Consider the following 26,224-nt stretch of genomic DNA (forward strand, 5'->3'; position numbering starts at 1 on the left):
GTTTCTCCTGCTAGTCCTGGTTTCTCCTGCTAGACCAGATTTCCCCTGAGTGATGCCTCTCGGCAGTTCAAACTGTACTCTGGGCCTGCCGTTTGTTGGGTGTGGAGGGTGTCTATTGGGAACCCTAGCACTCTATTGTTTTGATTTTTTCCGCTTGCCCCTCCCCCAGCGCTGGCTAGACAGGTTTCGTTTTCACCGCTAATGGGAGGAGGAGTTGAAAGTCAGGTGTCTCTAGTTTTCCCCGTGTCTTTATGCAGGCTTGCTCTGATAATCCCACCCCCGGAAAGCCTAGGAAAGATTTTATGCGAATTCCCCACTGTATGGGAGCTGAGCTGAGTAACACACACCTGTTTTATTGTTGCAATCTGTCGGAGAGTGGCGGTGGTTACTTCAGCTCTCCAAGATGGTGGCCGCTGGTTTCCTTGGTGGAGTTTCCATTGTAGGGGATAGAACTGTACCGCTTCCTTCCCCGTATGAAATCCCGAACTCAGCCCGGGGCTCAGTGGGAGCTCAGCCGGCAGGATTCCACAGAATCCACAGCAACGCTTCTCTCTGCTTGCTGGTCGCTTCTCGGTGGTGCCCCGCCGTCTGTAGCCGTGTGGCGGGCCGTGCGGATCAGTCAGCCGGGATCTCCCACCATTTTACATTTTCATTAGCAACACTTGAGAGCTATCTTAGTCATCTTAGTGTGAAGTGGTATCTTAGTGTGGCTTTAATTTGCATTTCCCTGATGATTCAATGATATGAGCATTTTTATATGCTTATTAGAAATTCATATATATCTTCTTTGGTGAGGAGTCTATTCAAATCCTTGGGTTGTCTTTTATTATTCAATTCTTTTTTTTTAGCTGTGATCGATATACCTAACAAGAACTACTTAGAGAAAAAAACGTTTATTTGGGGCTCATAGCTTCAGAAGTTTCAATTCATAGAAAATGTCTGCATTGTTCTGGGCCCACAATGAGTCAGTACATCATGGAGGAAGGGCCCAGAACAAAAAGCTGCCTAGCTCATGGTGGGGTCCAGAAGCAAAAAGAGAGGGAAAATGGACCACAGGAAGAACAATGCTTTCAGGGCACCCCCTGCTTTGCCCCCAGTGACTCATCTCCTCCAGCCACACCCCACCTGCCTACAGCTAAAACTCAGTCAGTCCATTCCAGCTAGGATTGACTAATTAGGTTTACAGCTCTTACAATTCAATCATTTCATCTCTTGATATTTCTGTGTCTAAGAGAAGAAAAAGTAGGCCCTAATCTCCATCATGTGGGATTAGGCTACAACTTCCTTAATAAGACTCCTTTGGCACAAGAATTAAAATCAAGAATCAATAAATGGGATGGATTCAAACTAAAAAGTTTCTTTTCAGCAGAAGAAACAATCTGTGAGATGAATAGAGAGCCTACATCTTGGAAGCAAATCTGTACCCCTCACACATCAGATAGAGCACTAATCTCTAGGGTATATAAAGAAATCAAAAATCTAAGCACCAAAAAAACAAATAACCCAATCAATAAATAGGCCAAAGACCTGAACAGACACTTCTCAGAAGATGACATACAATCAATTAACAAATGTATGAAAAATTGTTCATCATCACTAGCAATTAGAGAAATGCAAATCAAAACTACTCTAAGATTTCATCTCACTCCAGTCAGAATGGCAGCTATTATGAAGACAAACAACAATAAGTGTTGGTGAGGATGTGGGGAAAAAGGTACACTCATACACTGCTGGTGGGACTGCAAATTGGTGCTGCCAATATGGAAAGCAGTATGGAGATTTCTTGGAAAACTGAGAATGGAACCACCATTTGACCCAGCTATCCCTCACCTGGGTCTATACCCAAAGGACTTAAAAACAGCATACTACAGGGATACAAACACATTAATGTTTATTATTCAATTCTAAGAGTTCTGTTTTATATTTTAGATATAGATACCATCTCCTAGTCTGTGGCTTCTTTCCATTTTCTCAACAATAGCTTTTGAAAGTAGGAAGTTTTTTTAGTTTGTTTTTGGACAGGGTCTCACTATATCTCTAGACTGGTCCTGGATACATTAATCTTCCCACCTCAGCCTCCTGAGTAACTGGTACTATAGGTGTGTGCTATCATGAAGAGTAAACATTTTAATCTTATTAATTTTTTCGTCCAATTAATCCAGTTTTCTTTTATTATTAATACATTTGTATGCTGAGATCTTTGCCTATCCTATGGTCACAAAGATTTTTGAGCTTTTTTTTCTTTATTGTAGTTTTATAGTTTCAGCTTTATTTTTAAAACTATATCTACTTTGAATTAATTTTATGTATGCTATGAGGTTGAGTTTGAAGATCATCTAGCAACATTTGTTCAAAACACTGACTATTCTGGGGCTAGGTATGCAGCTTGGAGGTACAGGTCTTACCTAGCATGCATAAGGCCCTGGGTTTGATCTCCAGAACCACAAATAAAAAAAAGACTACTGACCCTACTGAATTATGTTGGAGCCTTTGATGAAAACCAACTATATGTGGGGCTTAATTCTGAATTCCCTATAATTTTTTTTTTGTGTGTGTGTATGTATATATATACATACATACATACACACACACACACACACACACACACACACATACATACTGATCCTATTCTGCCTTAATTATTGTAGAATTAGAGTAAGTATGAAAATTATAAATCATATCTCTCAATTCTTTCCCCCAGAATTGTTTTGGATATTCTAGGTTCTTTGCCTTCCACAAAAACAGTGGAATCAGCAATCTTCACAAAGCCCGCTGGAATTTTAAGTGGAATTTCATTCAATCTCAATTTCCATTTGGTGAAAATAGAGATCTTAACAGTATCAAGTCTCCAGTCCACAAACATAGTATATCTGTTTGTTTATTTAGATGCTCTTTAATGTTTTCAGGACTTTCATTAAATTTTTCTCGAATATGTCTTGTTATGCTAATTAAAATGACACTATTATTTTACATACTGTTCTTTGCTGGTACAGAGAAATACAGCTGATCAACCTTATCACTTTCTACCTTGCTAAATTCGCTTATTGTATTTTTTTTGTGTGTGTAAATCCATTGAGATTTTCTATATAGATAATTGTATTGTCTGAGAATAGACACAGCTTTACCTTTACCATGCCTTGCTGCCATACTGGCTAGGATTTCCAATAATGCTGAATAGAAGCAGTGAATTCAGAAATCCTTGCCCCGTAGTTGATTTCAGGGAAGAAGTATTCAGTCTTTCACCATTAAGTATGATAATAGCTGTAGGACTTTTTGTAGATACCCATTATCAGGCTGAGAAAACTCCCTTCTATTTCTAATTTGTTGAGTCTTATAAAACTTTATGTGTTTTTAATTCTATCAAATATTTTGTTTGCATCTAATGAAATGACCATATAATTTTTATCCTTTATTTTGTCAATGTGGTAAAACAGGCTGAGAGCTAAAATTCATAATGTTTAAAATTAATGAATGATGAATTAGCAATAAGTATGAATTTAGAAATTTGAAGATAAACAGAAGAAGAAATAGTGAAGAAAAATTTGACAGTTTTTTAGGAGTATGCCTACTTGGGAATGGAAACTGGTTAATAAAACTTTACACAATACAAATGTAATGATGGTAATTTTTAAAAAGCCTTTTATAATGATTCTTTAAACATGAAAGTAATATTTATTACAAATTTTAAAAATTAAAAATAAGTTGAAGGGAGATGTGAAGATGATCTCTATGAAGATGTAGAGCTAAGGCTGGCTGGAGGGTCAAGGGTAGAGTAAAAATGAATTCAGCTTTATTTTCATGTTTCAGTGACACACTCAGAAGACACTCCTCATTCAGCTGGATATACTTGGCAGCAAGAGACAGAGTTGAAGAAAAAGATTTGGGAGTAAGTATCAAAGATAAGGGTTTTAAAGCCAGAAGAATAGATGAGACTTAGCATGCACTGTACGTGAAAAGATCAAGTACAAAATTCTGAGGAAGGCTGGCATACATAAGGCAAGGAGAAGGATGTAAGAAGGGAGACAAAATGAATATTCAAAAGACAGGTGGAGAACCAGCAAAATATGTCACTGAATTCAAGGCAGGAAAGTGTTTCCTTCTTCCAACTTGTTGGATGTTGAATTCGGAGAAGTTTGTTTGTTTAACAAACATCAGAGCTTATTTTGCTTTTATGGGTGTTTCTTCCTAATTTCATAAAGAAAGTTGGGAAGTTAATAAAACTTTACACAATACAAATGTAATGATGGAAAGTACAGAAAGGTGTTACAAATATTTTTATGTTGCTATTTATTTGTTCCATTTCAGGAAACATCTGGAGCAGGCAGTATGAAGTAAAGAAATTCCATTGTTTTATCTCAGCTGATGAAAGAGTTCAAGAAGAAATGATCAACATGAACTGTAGATACAAGAAAGCACTGATAGAATATCCATGTTAGTTAGTGGGTCATTTAAAAGCTGAGAGCAGAAGAAATTTTAGAAGTGTCTTTAAAATTTTTTATTTAACAGGGTACAGAAGGTGTGATGATTCAGAAGTAATGAGTCATTTAAAAATAATAAAACTATTGCTTTGCCTGGAAAACATGGGCAATCATTCATGGATGACTCAATATGGAAATTGCTTCTAAGAGAAGAGTCAAGAGGAATACAAAACAGGTACCCATAGAACTACTTGGTGGATAAAATGACGAGACCTGGGATATTCAATTTATTTTCACTTCAAATATAGTTGAGAAAATAAATTGACAAAGGGAACTCGTCTCAAAAGGGATTATTTTCTGATGTTCAAAGAAACTATGTATGTAATATGAAAGAAAAATTAACACTTTAGATTTAGTAATATAATAATATTACTAAAAGTAATATAATAATATTCCAGGAGCAGGCCTAATTTGAGCATATAGAAATTAGGAAGTGCTTTAAAACTTACTTTTATCTTTCTTCCCGTAGAGGAATAAAGTGTGGTTAAGGGAAAAGCATCAGGTGGGCAGTAAGGAGCTCCTGGTCCAGCTTCAGCTTCTGTACTGTCTACTTTGGTAGTCTGATAACTTGGTCAAGTTACTTCAGTCACCGAGATTTCACCTTCTCCTCTGCGGGGTGGGAAAAAAACATGCTGAAAGATGGCTTTGAGGTCCAGACAACATGAGAAAAACAAAACTTGTTTTTTTTTTCTTGGTTTCAATTAGGAAAATGTTATATTTTGCCAGCAAACTATTTTTTATTATTTGATGGAAGATAATGAACTGGCTATTCATATTTAATTGCAAAACTATGGATTTCCCTGAGAACTGGCTCCAAAATAAAAATTTGTGGTTAAGCTTATATAGTTTTGTAATTAAAAAAAATTCTCAGGCTAGGGGTGCAGCTCAATGGTAAAGCACTTGTGTAGCTTTTGTGAGACCTCGAGTTCAATGCCCAGTGCATGTGTGTGCACACAAAAAATTTCTATTATATATTCCAAAACATCACAATAGTTGTCTCTGTCTAGCTGATAGTATTTTAAATCACACATTTTCCTTTTCTAAATATTTTCTTAATTTGGAGATCATATAAAAATTCAGATAGCATTCTCTATGGGGAAAAATCACTTGGGACAGTTTAGGAAGAACATGTATACTGTTTAATAAACATTTGAGTACTACCTCAGACTAGGTACTCTTCGAGATAGCCCAATTCTACAGTATTACCTCATGTAGCTCTCAGTGTGAGTGGGGAGAAAAAGAGGATACCTAATCTTTAGGTGGAGGAAAGAGTTCCCAAGAGGGAGGACAACTAAACCCAGTCCTGGAGAACAGTAGAAGTAGTTGACCACAGGAAAGAAGGGGAAATGCTGGGTGAGCAGAGGGAGCAATACAGAAGGTGGCATGGGAGTTACCAGGAGTTTGGTTTTATATTCAAGTGTCAAGCTGGCTTCCAGGAGCCAAAGCTAAAGGGGTAGGACAGAGGTAACTGCTTCAGAGAACTCTTTTTCAAATGGAGAGGGAGGAGAAACATGGTTGGATTTAAACTGTAGGTAGAGCACTTTATGTAGTACTGTGGAGGACAGACTTAGGAAAGCAAGACAAAGTGAAGTAAGCCAGGTAGAAGGCCTCTGCAGACTCCAGAGAGAATCCATGAGGGGGTAACTGGCTTAAGTGACTAACTCATGATCAGAAAACTATGAGCAGAATTTACCTTTAAATTCTGTGCCTTCCTACACCCTGGTGTAAGCACAAATTCTGGTCAAAGCTGAAAAGAGATCTTAATTTTATCTTTATTATGTAAACTATGGATATATTTCTTAAAAATACTTCGTTCATTAATTTATCTTAAGTACCAAAATGTTCAGCACACTGCAGAAAACAAGTCGTCTTCTGTCTTGTAGGAATTTATGGGATAAAAGAAATGAGAAAAAAAGAATAGGTAAATTAATTCAATAGTTATTTACTGAGCTCCTCCTGAACCGTGATGGAGATAACATTTTAAAGACAGTTCCTTTTAGGACATAATTTTTATGGCCTTCTTTGCTTTCCTGAGGAGTTCATTGTGACACAAGCGAACAGAGAATTCACAGAGCCAAGTAGGCAATTCTAGGGTAAAATAAACAGAAGCACAGGGTCAGAGAAAATTTGCTTGAATTGGATAAGAGAAAAATCCCAAAGAATGGTATAGGTGGCAGTGACATGGAGAGGAACCTGGAACTGACTTTGGCACATGACAAATGATTTCTGGTTTTTGTTTTAAATAGGTTTAATCATGATAGAAGTAATGACTATAGAAGTAAGACATACTGGAATAAAGTCAGAAAGACAAAGAAAGCAACAAAGATCAAAGAGGTAGTGTCAATGTGTCAAAAAATATCCTTTTTGGGTTTAAACATACATATATACATGAACAGGCATGAGTTTTTTTGTGTATTTCTTTAAAACAAAAGTTGAGATTATAGCTTATTTCCTGTTTTCCCCACTTACTATGAACAAACTTCTTTCCATGAAAATAAAAATCTATTATCACACAAATTTATATACAATACTAAATTTATTTATTCAATTCTCTACTAAGGTACACCAGGCTGTGTAAGATACAGAAAGGAAGCAAGAAGCAAATGCTAAAACTGACATCAGCTGTGGTAGGATTCTGAATTCTAAAGGTGGAAAGAGGTAGGAGATATGGAAGCTCAAGAGATTTTAGTGCTCCAGACACAGATGAATAATGTCTGAAACAGGAATTCTTTGTGGATGAAGAATAATTTCCAAAAGGAAAACAAAAAAAAAAAAAAAAAAAAAAAAAAAAAAAAAAAGAAAAAGAAAGAAAGACTGTAACACACTAAAAATGAAGTAATTTCAAATCTTCACATCTGCAGAACAGATAGAATGTCAGAGAACTCACTCAGACAACTAAAAAGAGTGGGTGGACTGCCAGGAAAAAAAACCAAGCGCTGTTCTAATGATCATCCACAACCACAGTTTTGCAAGGAAGTGAAAGAGCTCCCCAAATTGTGCTCTAATGTGTACTGAGCCTTTATCTTAAGTTGCTAGATGGCTGGAAGACTTTGTGTATCCTCTCTGAGCCTCCACTTCCTCAAGAGTTTGCACAGGCTCTGTGGGTTACACACTGCTTGTCAGAGTTCCTTCGGAAGCTGCTAAAACTAAACATCTTCCACTGCAGCAGGAACAGCAACTCTATCTTTTTAGATACAGGATCTTCAAAAAAGGTTTTACTTGAAAAAACAATTACTTAATTAAAAAGTATTAAACTCACAGGGTTAAACAAATAACATTAGCCTCACTTGTTAATCACAAAGGAAAATGTAAATTTATAATACAAAGCTCTTAAAGTTACTATTTTTAACATATTAGTCAAATTTAGCATCACTACTGGTGTGATAATCAGGTAATATGTACTTCCACACAGTGCAAAATGAGGACTGCAGTATTGTCTATGGAGTTTGATATTTTTTTGTTTTGGACACATTTTTAGGATATCTAGCAGATATCTGGGCTGGAATCTGGGCTGGAAATTTGGGAATCATAAAGTCATTAAATTTGATAAAACACTCAAGGAAAGAAAGATTACAGAAAGTAAAAAGGAGACATCTAAAGACAGCCCTGTGGTACTCAAACATGCAGAACAGTGCTGGCCAACGAAACTTTCTGTGATGATGAAATATTCTCATTATATGTATCACTTGAGAGAGAGCTACTACACACAGGGTCTACTAAACACTGGAGATACACCTAATGCAACTGAATGACTAAAATGTAATTGAAATAGGTTCACATAGCTAGCAGCTGCAGTACTAAGCAGCATATATCCAGAGTTTGGGAAAGGAAAGAGAAATTAGCAAAGGACACTGAAAAGAAGTGGCCAGAAAGGGAGGAACTATTATAGACACTTCTCCATGGGTCTGTCATATTTCTGTATAAGTGAGGCAATGACAATGTTGGTAGTCAGTGATAAATGATAGTTCTGGACTATTTCCCCAAAATGTTTGTATAGTGAAGAGTTTTGGGAGACTAGACCTCTAAAGGAAAGAATTATTGCCCAATACAATAAAGATATATCTCCTTCAGATTAGGTTTCCTTTTCAATAATACAAAACAATATGCATGCATGTTAGCTACCTTCTTCACATTGTCCTAGGAAAAATGGGGCCAAGGAAAACTAGTACAAAAATACTGATTCTCTGGCTACTGCTGTAATAACCTTCTATCTCAGATCCAAAAGTCTGTGTCTTCTACCAATATTCATGAATTTATGGCAGATTAACTTGTTAACTTACAAATCAGGCAAAATCTTAGATCCTTCATAATTTTTGACAGGTATCTTAGAAGCCATGTGAAGATGTTTCAAGGAGGAGAGAATAATCAACTCAGCTCTAGAATGTCAGATAAAAAGAAATGACAGTTGGGGGGTTATCACTGATAACTGAAAAGAGTGGTTTTGATGAAACTGTGGAAGAAGTCTGACTGGTTTGAGTTTAAAACATGAGCAAAGAAAAATTTACCAAAAGAATACAGATAATTGTTTCAAGAAGTTTTGCTGTAAAGTTCATGTGAGATAAGTCAATAGCTAGAGGGAAAAGTGGAGTCAAGAACTATTAGTTTTAAGATAGAAGAAATAAAAGCATATTTTTATACATAAGAGAATGATCTAGAAGAGGAGAAAACTGATGGCATGAGAGAATTGCAAAGTACTAGTTGGCTAGTTCTTTCCTGGTAACGAGAAAAAACAAAATATATGTTACTATAGGTGGTAGGTAGCTATAATTATAAAAGTCCTTTTCTAAATCGGTTTACTCAGTGAGACAGGAAGCAAGGACATCCTTTGAAAGTGAAGAGTGAGGAAGAGAGATTGAATATGTGAAAAGACTAAAGATACAAAACAGTCATTCTCGAGGAGATGAAACTGAGATAAATGACTGGGGAAATCTGGTATGATTGCCAGGTAACTCTTAGGGTCCACTTGAAATTATGATCATAAATTTAATTCAAGTTCAGTAGGACTTGCATTAAACATGCATGGAATAGGCAAAGAATTAGATTAACTGGTACTATAGTTTAACCAAGTGAGGCTGCTGAAGTGAGAAGGAAGCAAAGGAATTGAGGATGTACTTAAGGGAGAAATGATAAAATCTAAGTCTCTACCCCTCATACCCCCTGAAACCTTAACCCTTCCACTGAGCTCTGTGGTAGTTATCAGCAAAATCCTCATATCCTTGACCTCTTCTCAGAAGTTTTCAACTTCTTTCATCTTCTTATTTAAACTGAAACTTATCTCTTTCCTGAAGATCCTGCTTTCCCCGTAACCCTTTTAGATGAGGACTCTTTCTCTTCCACACTCCTCAAACAAAAAGCCTGGTAAGTGCCCTTCTTATTCCTCTCTGCTAATATCCAGAACATTCTCCAGTTGTTCTGAATCACATACCAGATTTGACTACCCACTACCTTTCCTATGGCAGTCATTTATGACTCCCCAAGATCACTCCTTTGATTCTTCAATAGTTTTAGGGTGTGGCTCACAGTCATTCTAACACTGCTCTGTTCTAATTTTTATTGATTTTAACATCCAAACAATCTGATATCCTGGTTTCTTAGTTTCCTAATCTTATCTCCACAAAACATTGATCTTGTTCTCTACCCTGTCTCAGCCACTTTCTCCAATGGTTAAACTCTTAAGCCTTTATACCATCTAAGGGTACAGTTTAATAACCACACATCTGGGGGAGCATCATTTAAAAGAATCTACTGATGAATTTGTAGTAAGATCATCCCTATATAGGCCTCCATTGGCAGAGTTAAGGGAATGGCAATACATCAGGCATAAGACCACACTCTGCGGGAATTCATGCTACCATCAACAGATAACAAAAGGCAAGTAGAGAACTAGACATCTTTTGTTGTTGCAGCTTATCTTGGGTCTACGTTCCTTAAGTTGCAGGAATGGTGTATGTATGTATGTATGTATGTATGAATGAAAGGTTGGAGTAGAGACAAAAGTATCTTGTTATGATGACCCTTCTTTCATCAGGCACTCAAAGGGAAGATTAATATTATTACATCATCATCATTCCTGAAGTACAGTCATGCACTGCTTAATGATGGGAATATGTTTTGATAAATGCACTGGCAAGCAAGCAAGGCTATATGGTATAGCCTACATTCTTAGGCTACAAACTTGTACAGCATGTTATTGTAATGATACTATAGGTAATATAATTTAAAAGTATTTGTGTATGTAAACATATCAGAACATAGAAAAGATACAATAGAAATACGGCAAAAGAACCAACATGCCAAACTTTAGTTAGGAGACAGCCCAGGTGGCAGTGCTCAGCACAGAATATTCAGCTATCCTAATGACTGTCCTGCAGCATTTGGAATGTATGTCAGCGTCACCTGGTGGGCAAGATGGCTACCATCACGTCAGGGTAGGTCCCTATACTCTGTGTACTCTAATCACTGATAGGTCAGCTCAGGAGACTCTCATATCCTCTTGGGTTTCCCCTTCTTAGGATACAGTTCTGGGATATTTCCTGATAGCAATCTAAGGTAATTAAGAGCTCTTCTAACTTCTTTTCCTCATCCCAGTATCATGATTTTTCAGCTTTAACCAGTGACTTAAAAATATGATGTCTAGATTTCCAGTTGTTTTCAGTCAGTGGGCAAGCTACTTTATCATGGAGGATTCAAAAGCAGAAGTCCTTTCTGTGAGTCAGACAAAAAAGAAAAAAAAACAAAAAAACAAAATCCAAATGTTCTATCTGATATGCAGATGCTGACTCACATTTGGTGGGTCACATTTGGTATGTATGTATGTATGAAAGGTTGGAGTAGAGACAAAAGTATCTTGTTATGATGACCCTGGAGGTTCACCAGGCAGGGGGAAATGCTGATAGGGGAGGGGGGATGGGAATGGGAAAGACAGTAGAATGAACCAGACATAAATTTCTTATGTTCATATATGAATACATGACCAATGTAACTCCACATGGTGTATAATCATAAGAATGGGAAGTTATACTCCATGTATGTTTGACAAAATACACTCACTGTCATGGATAACTAAAAAAGAACAAATTAAAAAAATAAGTCTGATTTGGTGTCAACTTACCTTATATATAATCAGAAATATGATAAATTATTGTATAATGGTGTATTAAAAATCGTAATGCAAAAAAAATTTTAAAAATAAATTTAAAAAATAAATAAATAAGTCTGGCTGTCTTTTTAGTGTTTAGGTGTTGCTTAAAATTAAAAGTAGTAGTTTCCCAGTAGTGAGTTGTATGTAATACTTCCTTCATAAATCAATTGTTTGAAAAAGGAGAAAAAAAAGGTATAATACGATTTTTAATGTGTGTATAGGGCACTTACCAGGAATGGAATTTGCATGACTAGAAGTTGCTCTGGGTGAGTTAGTGAATGAGAGGTGAGTGAATGTAAAGGCCTAGGACATTACTGTGCACTACTGTAGACTTTAAACATTCTACTTAGATATACTAAACTTCTTATCAAAAATTCTTTCTTCAATAGTAAATTAAACAGTTTGCTAAAACTTTTTCTTTATAAACTTTTAACTTTATGGCTGTTATATAGTAACAAACACACTATATAGCACAAAAATATTTTTCTTTCTTTATATCCTTATTCTATAAACTTTCTGTTTAAATTTTTTTAAACTTTTGCTAAAAGTAAAAACACAAACACATTCATTAGCCTCGATTTACACAGGTCAGAATCATCAGTATCATTGTCTTCCACCTCCACATCTTGTTCTACTGGAAAGTCTTCAAGGGCAATAACATGCATGAGGCTGTTTTCTCTGATAACAGTGACTTCTTCTGGAATCCCTCCTGAAGGACCTGCCTGAGGCTTTTGTTAAGGTGTCACTCTTATCAGAAGTGCATCCATGTGGTTTGCTTGGTTTGTTTCTTTGTTCCATCCACCACAGATTTGCTTGCAAGCAGATAATGTACTCTGAATATCCCTCTCTATTAATAAAAACTTTTTGGTGTGGGGGTCCATATTTTTAAACTTTTTAAGGAGCATGCTGAGGTCTGTAGAAGCTTCTGCTAAACTCTTCACTGTGAATTTTCTTGGGAGTTCTTTTTTATCTCCTGAAGTTTCCTTTTCTCTTATCTCTTCTTCAGCTCTGTACACAGTAAATAACAGGTTTTTTTCAGCTCTGTTATAATCTTATGAGGACCACCATTGTATATTCAGTCCATTGTTAACTGAAACATCATATGTGAGGCATGACTGTATTTATATATGATAAGGGTATGCTGAGCATTTTTTCTTCTGGTGGCACTGAGGATTGAACTCAGGAGTACTTTTACCACTGAGCTACATCCCCAATTCTTTAAAAAAAAATTTTTTTTTGAGACAGGGTTTCATTAAGTTGCTGAGCTGGTCTTGAACTTGGGGTCCTCCTGCCTCAGCCCCCTGAGTAGCTGGAATTACAAGCATGTGACCCCGTACCTGGCTGTGTTGAGCATCTAAATGTATGCTCTAATTAAATTCTTATGCCAACGCTGAACTTAAGTGTTATCTCTATTTCACAGATGAGGAAATTGAGGCTGAAGAGAAGTTTAAAAACTTGTTAGTATTACTCAGAAATTATAAGAGCTGTGATTTGAGTTAAGGTTTCTCAATGTCAACCATTCTTTTTGTCCAAAGCTAAGTCTACATGAAAGCTAAAGGAGCTAGGATAGTCAGTACCTTAGTCTCCCTCCCATAATATGCCAAGTTTCTCAACTTCTAAAGCAGGAATGGTCTCAAAATCTTAGTAAGAGGAAGGAAGAAAGGAAGGGACGGAGGGAAGGACAGAAAGCCTATTGAAACACTGAATTAACATAGTAATCTACATAAAAGAAAAGGGTATTTTTAAAAATCCCAGTTTTGTTTTTTAGAAAGGCTGAAAACCAATAAACATATTAGAGAATGATGAAACTGTGACATGTAAAATAGCTATATAAAACAAAATCATAACAGATAAAGTTAATGGAGTAAAAGTTAGAATTAGAGTTTTAAAAACCAATGAATAAATGCTACCTATCTGAATTTCAGATTATACTATCAAACTTTTTAAGAATAATTAAGGCATTGAGTTTGTTCAATAATAAAACAAACTGGAGCATAAGTAAAAGCATATTCATAAATGGCATAATATCCATAAATACAATTATTTATAAAATATGCTATAAGTGCAAGCATAAAAGTTTAATTTAAAACAAAAACAAAACAAAAAAAAGTGATCTGTGAGATTAAATCAACAGGAGGGAAATGGAAAATGCAGTAGGTTCTAAATGTGAAAGAATGCAAATGTCAGGGCAAGAAAAAACAATTTAAAGAAACTTAACGGAAGAGTAAAACATGAAATTGAATTAGGAGAAAACACAAATACAAAACAAAGATTCAATGCAAAGAGTCATTGAACAAAAAAAAAAAAAACTTAGAAGCAGAAGCAGATGAGTCAGAAAGTCACTACAATTTATTTGTTCTTATAACCCAACGTGTAGCCAGTTCAAAAAACAGAAATTCTACAATATCTTCTTAATATATGAATTGTCAGATCCTCAACTGGGGTAGAGGGAGCAGGTAAAAGTCCAATGGAAATATGCTTACTTAAGAAGGTAATGCAGGGGCTGGGATTGTGGCTCAGAGGTAGAACAACACCTAGCATGCATGAGGCACTGGGTTTAATCCTTAGCATCACATAACAATAAAAAATAAAGGTACTGTGTCCACCTATAACTAAACAATATTTTTTTCCCAAAAATAAGGTAATACAGATTTCTCTAAACTGACCCATCACAGTTCTTAGATGTGACCTTCAACAGAAACCATTTCTTAGCTCCTTCCCTGGATACAGCTTTTGTATCCTATTCTGTGGTCCCACTGATGCCCTCTATTTAACCAGTCTTGACTGTATCTTTGGTGAGGTCTTATCACAGCTAAGATTATTAGATCATTTTTGCACTGAGCTTTCCCACTGGAAGAGTGCATGAAGTACTTATCTGTCTCTAAGACAGATAATTTCAGGTAAAATAATATGGTCATGTAGGGCTCAAGAATAGTACCTAACTAAACAAAACTAATCAAAGATAACAAGTCTGAATTTACCACCTCTAGTAGGGCTCTGTGATCACAATTTCAGCAGTAAATTTTTCATTCACTATCATAAAAGAGGTAGGTGTGTGTGTGTGTGTGTGTATGTGTGGTAGGGTTTTGGGGAGATGGGGAAGATATGGAAATCGGTTGGTAAAGCAGAGCTGCGGGAAAATCCAACTTCAGGAAGGGGATACATACTAGGGTTCCAAACCAAAAGGCCAGGAGTGGTATGGAGACCGAACACAGAGGAAAGAATTTGAGAGCAGGAGGGCTGAGAATAAACAGAGCCATCTAATGTAACAGACTAAGCAAGGTAATTAAAAATGTAATAATGGCACAGAAACAATGATTAATGAGATTAGAGTTCTAAAACCAACTTACGTATATGTGAGAATTTATGAACTGATAATTAACATGCCAGGTATTATAAAAATTATTCCAAATGGATAGCCATTTGAACATTCACACTATTCATAGAAATAATTTTGGGAATTAAAGATCTAAATTTCAAAAATATATAAAAGTAATAAAAAAGTAAAAATTTCATGTTTATATATTTTGGGCAGAAAACACATTCATTAAAAAAGTCAGGTTTTAAAAAGTCAGTTTTTAAAAAGTTCACAAAATTAAAAGCCAGGAACGCAAAATTAACATCAAAATTAAAAATGATTTAATAAAAAAGACCACAAAGGGAGAGAACTAACAGACTGGAGGAAAATGTGACACTTTTCAATAAAAAGTGAGTACCTAGAATATAAATAAATAAGAAAAAATACATGTATTATGCTACAAATAATAAAAAAACAAACATAAGAGTATTTAAACAAGATAAAAGTTACATTTTTCTCTCATGCAAAAGAAGGTGAGGGTTGGAGTGGCTCCACCAAATGCGTGGATACTCCGGCTTTCTGATCACTGACCTATCACCTACCTGATGACCCTGATGGTCTAGAATGGCTGCTAATGCTTAAGTCATTTTAAGTGTGTTCTAATATACAGAAGAGGTGAAGGGATGAAGAAGGGGGTGCCTTTCCTCTATTAAAAGACTTCAGAGTCCCACCTAACCTTTCTGCTAAACCACTAGCTAAAACTTATTCAAATGGTATGCTTAACTCTTAAGGAGTCCCGTTTTCTGGATGGGCAGCAATGGGCATGGCTAAAAGCTGGGGTTTCTATTACTAAACATGAAGGAAGAAAGAAAAAATAAGTAACTGGCAGTTTCTGCTATGTAACTCAAAGGACAGAAAAAGAAGTACAAAAGATCAAAAGCTTTAGAAAACATATCAACCACAGTGTTCTACTATACAGTAGGCAACTATAGTTAATAATATACTGTACATTTCAAAATAGTTGAGAAAATTTCAAATGTTCTCAACCACAAAGAAATGATAAACATTTGAGGTAATGGATATGCCAATTGCTCAACTTTGGTCATAACACATTGAAAACACAAGTCAGAACAGTACCTCATAAATATGTACAATTATTATGTGTTAATTAAAAATATTAAAAGGGAAATAAGAATTAAAACAAGGAGACACTGTACCATTTTGTAAAACTTTTATTTAAGACGCAAAGTTCTGGGGCTAGGGCTGTGGCTCAGCAGTGGAGTGCTCGCCTAGCACATGCGGGGTGCTGGGTTCGATCCTCAGCACCACACAGAAATGAATAATCAGAATGGAGATATTGTGTCCAACTACAACTAAAAAAAAAATTAAAAAAAGAGGCAAAGTTTGCAAATTGACAAGAATATGAGGACTTATGTTAATTTTTTAATAAAGTGAATATATTAAATATTATTAGTGTAATTAAAAATACAAATATTTTACTGAAAAACCAGAAACAGATATTAGTTATATAAAATATTTTATACTAGTATAGATACCCTGGGCACCAATTTGACAATCTCTATTAAAACTGTGATTGCATGATTACATAATCCAGAAAATCTCTTTCAGAATCTATGCAATATAAACATTCATAAAATTGCACAAGAACAATGTTTAATATAGCAAATTATTAATATAAGAAAATATTATTTATATTAATACAGGAAATTATTAATATAAGAATTATTAATATAGGGGGAAATCATAGACAACACATCATTAGGGGAATAGGCCCACTTTATTTTCTTCATAGCACTAATACCACTGTCTGAAATTATATTAATTTATCTACTTGTCATTTAGGAAATTAGCTCATCTAGGAAAAGAGATAAGGTAAAGAGAGTATATTTATACAACAGCTGTCTGGTTAAAAATTCAGTAGAAATAATTATCTTAAAACAACAAATCAAAACAACCTCCATTCCAGCCTGTAATAACATGAACCTACCAGAAAGTCTGCATGAAGGCCAGCAGATTTGCAGACAGACTGAGAAATGTCAAATCAGACAAAGCCTCTGAATTTACTTTTTGGAGACAACAATCACTGGATTTCTTTAGGGTCTAGGGCATTCCACAGTAAAATCAACATACTCTCTCCATTACAAGGGATCCTCAAATGTTTTCCATGCTTGGATCCCAATACTCTCAGAACCAGGTGGATCTCCACTCATTAGGAGGACTCACCATGGGACAGAGGTTCTAACCAGATCTACCAGAAGAAAACCAAGATCATTAAAATGTACTAAATTGAGAGAAGACAAAATGCTAACACCTGTGCCACACGGCTTGCAAGAGGATATGGCATAGTAGAAGCACCATCTTCATCAGTACACATAAAAGCAGTATTCTGAGGCTGACCCCCAAGATTGTTGTAAAACAGGGAATGTGCCTGTGATCTACCATATGGAAAGAATAAATGTCCCTTGGTGTGGTTTTTGAAAGCCTTAATGACATTTCCATTCATAGCCACTAATCTTAGCTTTTAATTTCTGATCTCATGGATAAGAAGTTTATAAAATTTTTTAAAAAATATTTATTTTATGTTAGTTTTTAGTACCGGGATTGAACTCAGGGGCACTCAACCATTGAGCCATATCCCCAGCCCTATTTTGTATTTATTTAGAGACAGGGTCTCACTAAGTTGCTTAGGGTCTTGCTTTTTGTGGAGGCAAGCTTTGAACTTGTGATCCTCCTGCCTCAGCCTCCCAAGCCACTGGGATTACAGGTGTGTGCCACCATGCTTGGCTAAAACATTTTTAACTGGAGGTACCCTGCTTAAATGAAAGTGTAAAGATGAATAATCAAAGAAAAGGAAATGGGATAGTCTAAGGGAAGGATAGCCTTAAGTGTTCTGTCTTGAGGGGTGGGGTAGGAGGAATACTCAGACTCCCCAGAGTGCTGGGAAGCAGAGTTTGAAGGGGAAGGGAGACAGGGAGCACTGGGGAAAGTGAACTTTAGCAAAGACCTGAGAGTAATGAAGGAGGAAGAAGTTTTGTGAGGGAGAATGCAAAGATCCTGCAGCAGAAGCACACCTTCTTGTTGGAAGAAGAAAAAGGTTGTGTTTATGACTGGAACAAAGCAAGAACGGAACAGAGTGGTAGGAGATATTGTCAGAGAGACAAAGCAGAGTGTGGCCTACCCTCACCTACAAAAATGATTCAAAATGGGTCAAAGACCTAAATGTAAGAACCAAAACTATACACTCTTAGGAAAAAACCCCACAGGGGTCAATTGACATGACCTTGGATTTGGTAATGGATTCTTACATATGATGTTAAAAGCATAAGCAACACAAGGAAAAACAATTAAAAAGTTTCGTGCAAAGGACACTATCGAGAAATGAAAAGACAGCTCACAATTCGTGAAAAAGTAATTGTAAATCATATAGTGATAAAGGTCTAATATTGGGGCTGGGGTTGTGGCTCAGTGGTACAGTGCTCGTCTAGCACTGGGTTTGATCCTCAGTACCACATTAAAAATATATAAATAAAATAAAGGCATTGTGTCCAACTACAAGTAAAAAAAGTATTTAAAAAAGTCTAATATCTGGAATACATAAGCAACTCTTACAACTCAATAACAAAAACAACCCACTTTAAAACCAAAGGACTTCAATAGATATTTCTCCAAGAAGATATCCAAATGGCTGACAAATATATGAAAAGATACTCAACACCATTAAGTCACTAGGGAAATGCAAATGAAAACCACAGTAAGATATCACTTCATACCCACTAGGATGGATGACTACAACCGAAACAAACAAACAAACAGTCCAAACAGAAAAAAAACTATTGGAAAGAATGTAAAGAAACCAGAATTCCTAAATATTATGTTAGAAATGTAAAATGGTGAAGCTGCTATAGAAAAGTTTGGTGGTTCCTCAAAAACTTTTACCATATGACCCCAAAACTCTATTCCTAGATTTATATACACACACACAAAAATCAAACTGAAAAGAGGTACTTCAGCAAAAACCTGTTAGACAAATGCTCTTAGTGACGCTATTTAGAAAAGCCAAAAGGTATAACACCTCAAATGCCCATCAACTGATGAATAAACAAAATGTGGTATATCAATACAATGGAATATTATTCAGTCAAAGAAAGTAATGGAGTACTGGATACATGCTAAGATGTGAATGAAACATATAAATATTATACTGAATGAAAGAAACCAGACAAAAAGGTTACATGTTACATGATTCTGTTTATACAAAATTTTTAGAATACATAAATTCATAGAGCTAGAAAGTAAACTGGTGGTTGTTAGGGGGAGAAAGGAATGGGGACTGACTGCTTAATGGTACAGAGTTTCCTCTTGGGGTGATAAAAATGTCTTAGATCAGGCAGTGGTGATGGTTGCCCAATATTGTGGATGTACTGAAAAATCAGTGATAAAATGGTTACTCTTACCCCCAAACCCCCTCCCAATTCAATCACACAGCTCATATTTGAAAAACCCAAACTCTGTATCTAAGAATTAACTTTATGTCTTTTGCCTACTCAGTCAGTCTGCATCCTCCACAAACTAAAGGAGCTCTGAACCACAATGGCAATGGACTTTTCCCTCCATCTACCATCATTCAGAAATGATACATAACTGTACTTGTAGTAATAGATTTCCCACTGTTGCCCAAGCACATACAAGTTTCCAAACAAAATTATTTTCTTATAATGGACTCACAATACAAACCATCTTGGAACTAACCCTAACCCTAACCTTTATATAGAAGTTAACTATCATCTACCTATCTGATAAATCAATAGTGGCTACAATTGCTAATCCCTTTAAGATGATGCTCCTGTTTGCAAGAGTATAGCAATAGGGTCATGTTTCAACTAAAAAACACCATTCTTCAGTAATAATTCCTGGCAATTTCTATCCTCTGTGTTTTCTCTCCTGGTGTAGACCACAACTCTTAGAAACATGACACCTAAAACTGACTTTTGTTTTAGGTCACTTTTTCACTGCTGCAACCAAAAGAACAACTGGAAGAGGAAAAGTCTATTTGGAGCACACAGTTTCAGAATTCTCAGTCTATAGATGGCCAACTCCATTGCTTTGGGCACAAGGTGAAGCAGAAAATCATGGCGGAAGAATGTGGCAGAGGAAAGCAGCTCAGGACATGATATCAGAAAGCAGAGAGGGAAAGACCCTACCCATCATTGACAAAATGTATATCCCAGAGGTATGCCTCCAATGAACTACCTCCTTCTCCTGCCTATAGTTACCACCCAGTTAATTTATTCAACTGGATTAATGCACTGATTAGGTTAAGGCTCTCAGAACCCAATCATTTCACCCCTGAACTTTCTTGCATTGTCTTACACATGAGCTTTTATGGGACACCTCATATCTAAACTACAACAACTTAAAAACCTCCTCTTTGGGCTGGGGTTGTGGCTCAGTGGCAGAGTGCTTGCCTTGCACATGTGAGGGCACTAGGTTTGATCTTCAGCACCATATAAAAATAAATAACATACAGGGATCGTGTCCATCAACAACTAAAATAATATTTTTAAAAAACACCTCCTCTTCAAGGTTAATGCTGCTAATAAGGCAGAAACTGATAAGAGACAGAATGGTTATGGCAATATGCGTAATAATCCTTCCTAGATAGTCACTCTGAGCCTTCAAGGTAACAACATTCATACAACCTTTTGGAAACCAGTTTGTTCAATGCTCTTCTCTCCAAGCTAAATTAAGGGCCTACATCTCCAATTTATATCCATCCCATACCCTTCAATCACAGACAGTGATAAAGATTTCAAAGTATGAGAAATTTTACATGCATGCAATTGGAAAAATTGAGCTAAAATATCAAGTTAACTGGAAAAAATACAACTGCAAAAACTACTCCTGGAAATCTGACAGTTAGATACACATTCCCTAATATAGCCAAGTACTCCGTTTTCAACAAGCCAACAATCTGGTCTTTGTTCATCAGTTCAATAGAAGATGATGTCAGGGTCACTGAAGCCCAGATCACTGCTGGCCTTTAGGTACTCTATGGCTTTCCAGATACTCAAGACACTTAGGTCCTAATCACCAACATCTGACTCAGCCCCTTCAGAAGTCTTAAGGGTCATGACAAAATATCTCTTCAGTGAAAAGCACAAAAATCTCCAAAATAAACACAAGCAAGACTCCTCTAAGATGGGGCAGAGGCACCACTGAGCTACGTCCCTGAAAAGTTAACTAGTAGTGTGTGGGTAACCAACATATTGAGCTTCTTACCATATAAACATGCAGGACATCAGTCCCTCTGCAGCACTCCACCTTTTTGGGCAAACTTAAGTTTTTGAACTGAATTAAGGTGGTAGAGCACTTGCTTAGCATGTGCAAGGCCCTGGATTCAATCCCCAGCACACATAATAATAATAATAATAATTTTAAAAAGAAAGAAAAGATTTTTCAAATATTCACCATTCCCATTTCTTACTTCCTATTCACCTCCATCTGGTTTCTGCCTCTTCTAATCTAGAACAGTTCTTACTAAAGTCAAAGACCCCATCTCGCTAAAGTCAACAGATTATTTTTAGTCCACATCTTTGCCTGATGACTTTTTTTGTGAAATACTCTCTTCCTTTGCCTTTTAGAACCCACCTTAAACTAGAATTAGCTTCTTAAGTAAGCATCTAAGGCAAAAATCAAGAATAGTTTAAATTACTCCTGAAAGTCCTTTAAGTGGCTCATTAAGTATAGCACATTTACATAAATGCAAATCAAACTTGGTTCTTTCTCATCTAATTAAAAATACAGTACAGTGTATTTAGCTAAGTTTACATACTTAAAAACTTCAAGCAAAGTGCAATCGCATTGTACCTCTTGGGCCACATAACCTGTTCCTGAGTTACCCTTCTCTACCAAACTAGGCCTGAACCCTTTTCTCTTACTAATCTCTTTCGAGGTTCTCAACTTTCACGGCTCAGTGAAATCATTTGAGGAACATTTAAAAATCTAAGGCTGCAATTCAGACCAAGAAAACAGAAATAGAAACTTGTTAGGTGGACCCCAGCATTAGTGGTTTTTAATCACTCAGTGATCCTAATATGAAACCAAGATGAAAATCACTGTTCTATACTCTCCCTTGACCAAAAATCACACACTCAAAAAGCCTATAGAATCAGGGAAGTAAATCATCAAAACGGGTTAGGCTTAAGGTTTTAGAGAGTTGTGAGCTTTGTAGTGAACTAGAAAGCAGCTGAGATCAGTTGTGACTTAGCTCCAATCATTGTTGCCATATAGGAAAGCCAACTTAGAAGTGCCATATTTTTAAAGTGAAGCTTCAAATCCTGATTTTCATGGGAAATCTTTAGATTTTAAGGTATGGGCAACTAACATAGAATTAAACAACAAAACCACTGTATGGGCAAAACAAAACAAACACATCTGTTAGCCAGATTCTGTGGTGGGCTACTGGTCTGCAACCTCTGCCCTGGGTACTTTCACTCATACCCTTTAATTTTTTTTTTTTTTTTTTTTGAATTTTTAATATTTATTTTTTAGTTATCGGCAGACACAACATCTTTGTTTGTATGTGGTGCTGAGGATCGAACCCCGGGCCGCACGCATGCCAGGCGAGCGCGCTACCGCTTGAGCCACATCCCCAGCCCCTACCCTTTAATTTTTAACCTTTAAATTTGTGCCACTAATTCTGCCCTTTCCAATGCCTGTGACACCTATTCTTGAAAGTCTCAGCATCCCAATGTGAATGAAAAATGATTTAAACACACCTCAAAACTACCCTTACAATGTTCTCTATCTCAGGTAAAAATTTCATCATTCACCTGGTGGGGCAAGCCAGAACTCTGAGAAATTCATCCTAGGAACTTATTTTTCTCCCTCAATTCTTTTTTTTTTTTTTTTTAAATATGTATTTAGTTGTCAATGGACCTTTATTTTATTTATTTATTTGTGGTGATAAGAATTGAACCCAGTGCCTCCTCACACATGCTAGGTGAGCATTCTACCACTGATCCACAACCGAACTCCTCCCTCAATTCTTATACCATATCAACCAACAAATCCTATCAAGTATGCCTACTAAATATATCTCCTTTATACATATACTCTCCTCCACTGCTATCACCTTAGTCCCAGCAACCAGCTTTCTCTCCAAGTTACTCCCAGTAACCTAAATTAGGGTCAGCTGTCACCCACATTCACTTTTGTTTCCTTCCAAACCTTTCTCTCCCATATGACCAGAATGAACATTTAGGAATATAAGTATTTGCAAATACATATACACACACTTACTTGACCGAACAATTCCACTTCTAGCAATTTATCCCACAAATGTATTCATACACATATGAATTAGCATATTTTTAGTACTGTCTGTAATAGACTGAAAATCATTTGAATGTCAGTAGGGCAGTGGCTAAATGATCTGTTGTATAACCATCCAGTGAAATATTATATAGTCCTTCAACAAAATAAGGAAACTATATATCAAGAGATAAAGATTCTAAATACACTATTAAAAAAAGAATACACAGTATGCTACCATTTATGTAAACAACAGGAAGAAAGAACATGCATTTGCTTGAATGCCCACTTAAAAGTGTCTATAATGATAAAACTGGCATCAGTGTCATACCTTTGCAAAGCATGGGGGAAATGCTGGCTGATGGGGGCTATTGGGATCCAAGGAAGACATTCTTATTTAATGGGCCTGGAGGAGGCCCTGGCATCTATACTGTTTAAGTACCTCTGGTGATTCTGATGAGCAGGCCAAACTGAGAATCACTGACAAGTAGCCTCTATTTTCCCAGCTTCATTCTGTATCATACTGCCCCACCATTTTCCATGCTCCAGTCACACTGGTTATGGGTTCCCAGAAAAGGCTGTTCCTTTCTGCCATAGGACCTTCACACTTTTTTTTTTTCCCTGTCTGGGATATACTGACCCTCTAAGCTTCATCTGGTAACTCCTATTTATCCTTCAGAGTCCACCTTAAAGGTCACTTTTCCAAGGAAACTTTTCCCCTAGTTTCCAAAAATCTCTCTTTTAAGTATTCAGATAACCTGTTGTTCTCCTCCCAGAATTTAACATAATTGTAATGAGGTAACTGCAATTACTCATATATACATCTGTCACCTTCTTTAGACTATAGGACCAGAAATGCTGAGACCACATTGTTGCTTTTACCACCATATTCCCAGACTTAACTTAGCATCCAGCTGGCAAAGTAGGCCTTCAGATGTTTGTTAAATAAATGATGCTTGCTTTTGCCCCCCAGCTTAGCTGAGGAAACCAACATATAAGCAAATGAGGACAAATGCAATGTCACTGGTATTAAGCAGCAGTTAGTTTAGAATATAGTTCTCAATTGGGGATGAATTTGCTCCTTCCCAGGGGATGTGTGGCAATATCTGGAGGTATTTTAGATTGTTACAATAGTGTATGGAGTTGCTACTGATATCTAGTTAATTAACCAGGAGTGCAGGACAGCCCTCCACAACAAAGTATTACATGGTATAAAATGTCCATAGTACCACAGATGAGAAATCCTGATTCACAAGATGGTAATATTCAAGAGGGTGGTTAATTCTACTCCAAGTTTGTGGGTTTCTGTTTGGGAGATCCTGGAGGGCAAGTCAAGAAAAACTTCAATGAGGAAGCAAAGCTTCAGTGTTGAAAGGTGGCAGGGGCCAAATCACTGGGGACTTAGAAGTAATGAGGAGTCTCCAAAGAGTTTAAAAGCAAAGAGATGGTTTGAACAGGTATCCTCACTAAGTACCGCATACTCCTTTCTCTTCAGATAGTTGGTTTCAGCTAAATATTTAAGGCCAAATTAGTTCAAACCAAGATAAAGTCAGACAGCCCCTTCACTCTCAAGAATGTTAAGCTGAGTTTTAAAATATGCAAATACTTACAAGTACAAATAAATCATTAACTGTTTAATGTTCAGATTGCTAGTAAATAATTATTTTTGAGCCCAAAAGCCAGGTTGGACCTGATAAAGACTTCTCAAAAGCTTTTTATTTTATTTTTTTAAACTTGTTTTTTCTGTCCTGGATTTCTGAGCTTATATATTCTTTTACAATATAAAAGTTGTATAAAATAGCCAGCTCCCTCCCCACCCCACCCCCGCAAGTTTATCACAATATAAGTTCTGCCAGAAAGGATGGGAGAGCCATTTGGATACAATAACTGTGATTAAATTGTGGGTGTAAATTACAAGTCTATAGATTTATTTTTTTTAAAAGGTTTTCAGTAAAAGTCATGGAGACTACTGAAAGAAATCTAGATACTGTTTAAAGGTATCGCCAAGAAAACAACAACAACAACAACAACAAACACACCCTGAGTTTTACTACAACACAAGCCTGCTCGCCTGCTGAGCTGAGCTGGACGCCCAAGCTCTGACCTAGTATGGCAATTCTTAGGGTCTCGGCGCTGAGTACTCTCTCTGTTTACAAGAAACTGAGGCCTGACACTAAGGAAGAACAAAGAAAAATGCCTGGCACCATAGGTGCGGGGGATGTTTTGTACATAAATGAAGATTTGAGGAGGAACGCTTTCTCTGATCTTGAAAGACATTACAAATCACTCTTTCTGCTTACGTGTTAAAAATTTATTTTGTTTTCAGATCACTGCCTAATAAGAAAATACCTTATAATTTACAAACAGCAGTTTCTCTCCCCCTACGTTTGCCGTCAATTAAGCGGGATAAAATTTCCTTACACTTTAACCAGAGTGGGAGGAATGGAAATAATGTGTGCACAAGAGAGTTCGGATGCAACATCAACTCCAAGCCCGGCCAGCTGGTTTCCATCGAAAGGTCCCCCAGGAGAACGCCCCTCCAAGGCGGAGGCCGGCCACCGCGGCGGAGACCCACCGAGGCGCTCCGAGCGCGGCCGCGGAGCAATGCCGAGATCCGCCCGGCCTCCGTTTACCTTTGTTTCAGGTACCCTAGCTCCCAGCCGGGCAGGGATCCCGCCCGCGGCCTCGAGCTGGTGACACATCCTTCTTTGGCCAAGTCGGGCCGAGGTTGGGCAGGGGGCGGGGAAGGAAAATAAAGCCTCAGCGCCTAACGACGTGACTCTCAGTTCTTCCAGAACGTTGGCATTTGCTTCTCTGCCAAGCTTTCCTGTTAACAAGTTCCCGAGGACTGTGCGGGGGAACTAGCCCCGGAGCCCCGAAAAGTGGGAGGCGCCGGCCACTCGGCCTCCCTCCTCCGCCGGCGCCCGGGCAGGCGTTTTCCACACTCTCGGGCCCCGGTAAGTGCGCAGAGGT

At 37.0% G+C, this 26,224-nt stretch overlaps 1 protein-coding gene across 1 annotated transcript in view; it reads right to left on the reverse strand.

Moving 5' to 3' along the window:
* The window catches only part of Ppp2r3a (protein phosphatase 2 regulatory subunit B''alpha), a 170,222-nt gene extending 144,004 nt beyond the window's left edge, over positions 1-26,218 (reverse strand). Inside the window, exons 1-2 of the mRNA XM_048794539.1 lie at positions 25,885-26,218; positions 4,928-5,087 (exon numbers count right to left, since the gene is read on the reverse strand). The gene's annotated coding sequence lies outside the window, so the exon portion shown is untranslated. The remainder of the gene's footprint in view (positions 1-4,927; positions 5,088-25,884) is intronic.
* Between the last annotated feature and the right edge of the window lie 6 nt (positions 26,219-26,224).

The sequence above is a fragment of the Marmota marmota genome, unplaced genomic scaffold (genome assembly GCF_001458135.2).
Source record: "Marmota marmota marmota unplaced genomic scaffold, marMar, whole genome shotgun sequence".
Classification (NCBI taxonomy): domain Eukaryota; kingdom Metazoa; phylum Chordata; class Mammalia; order Rodentia; family Sciuridae; genus Marmota; species Marmota marmota.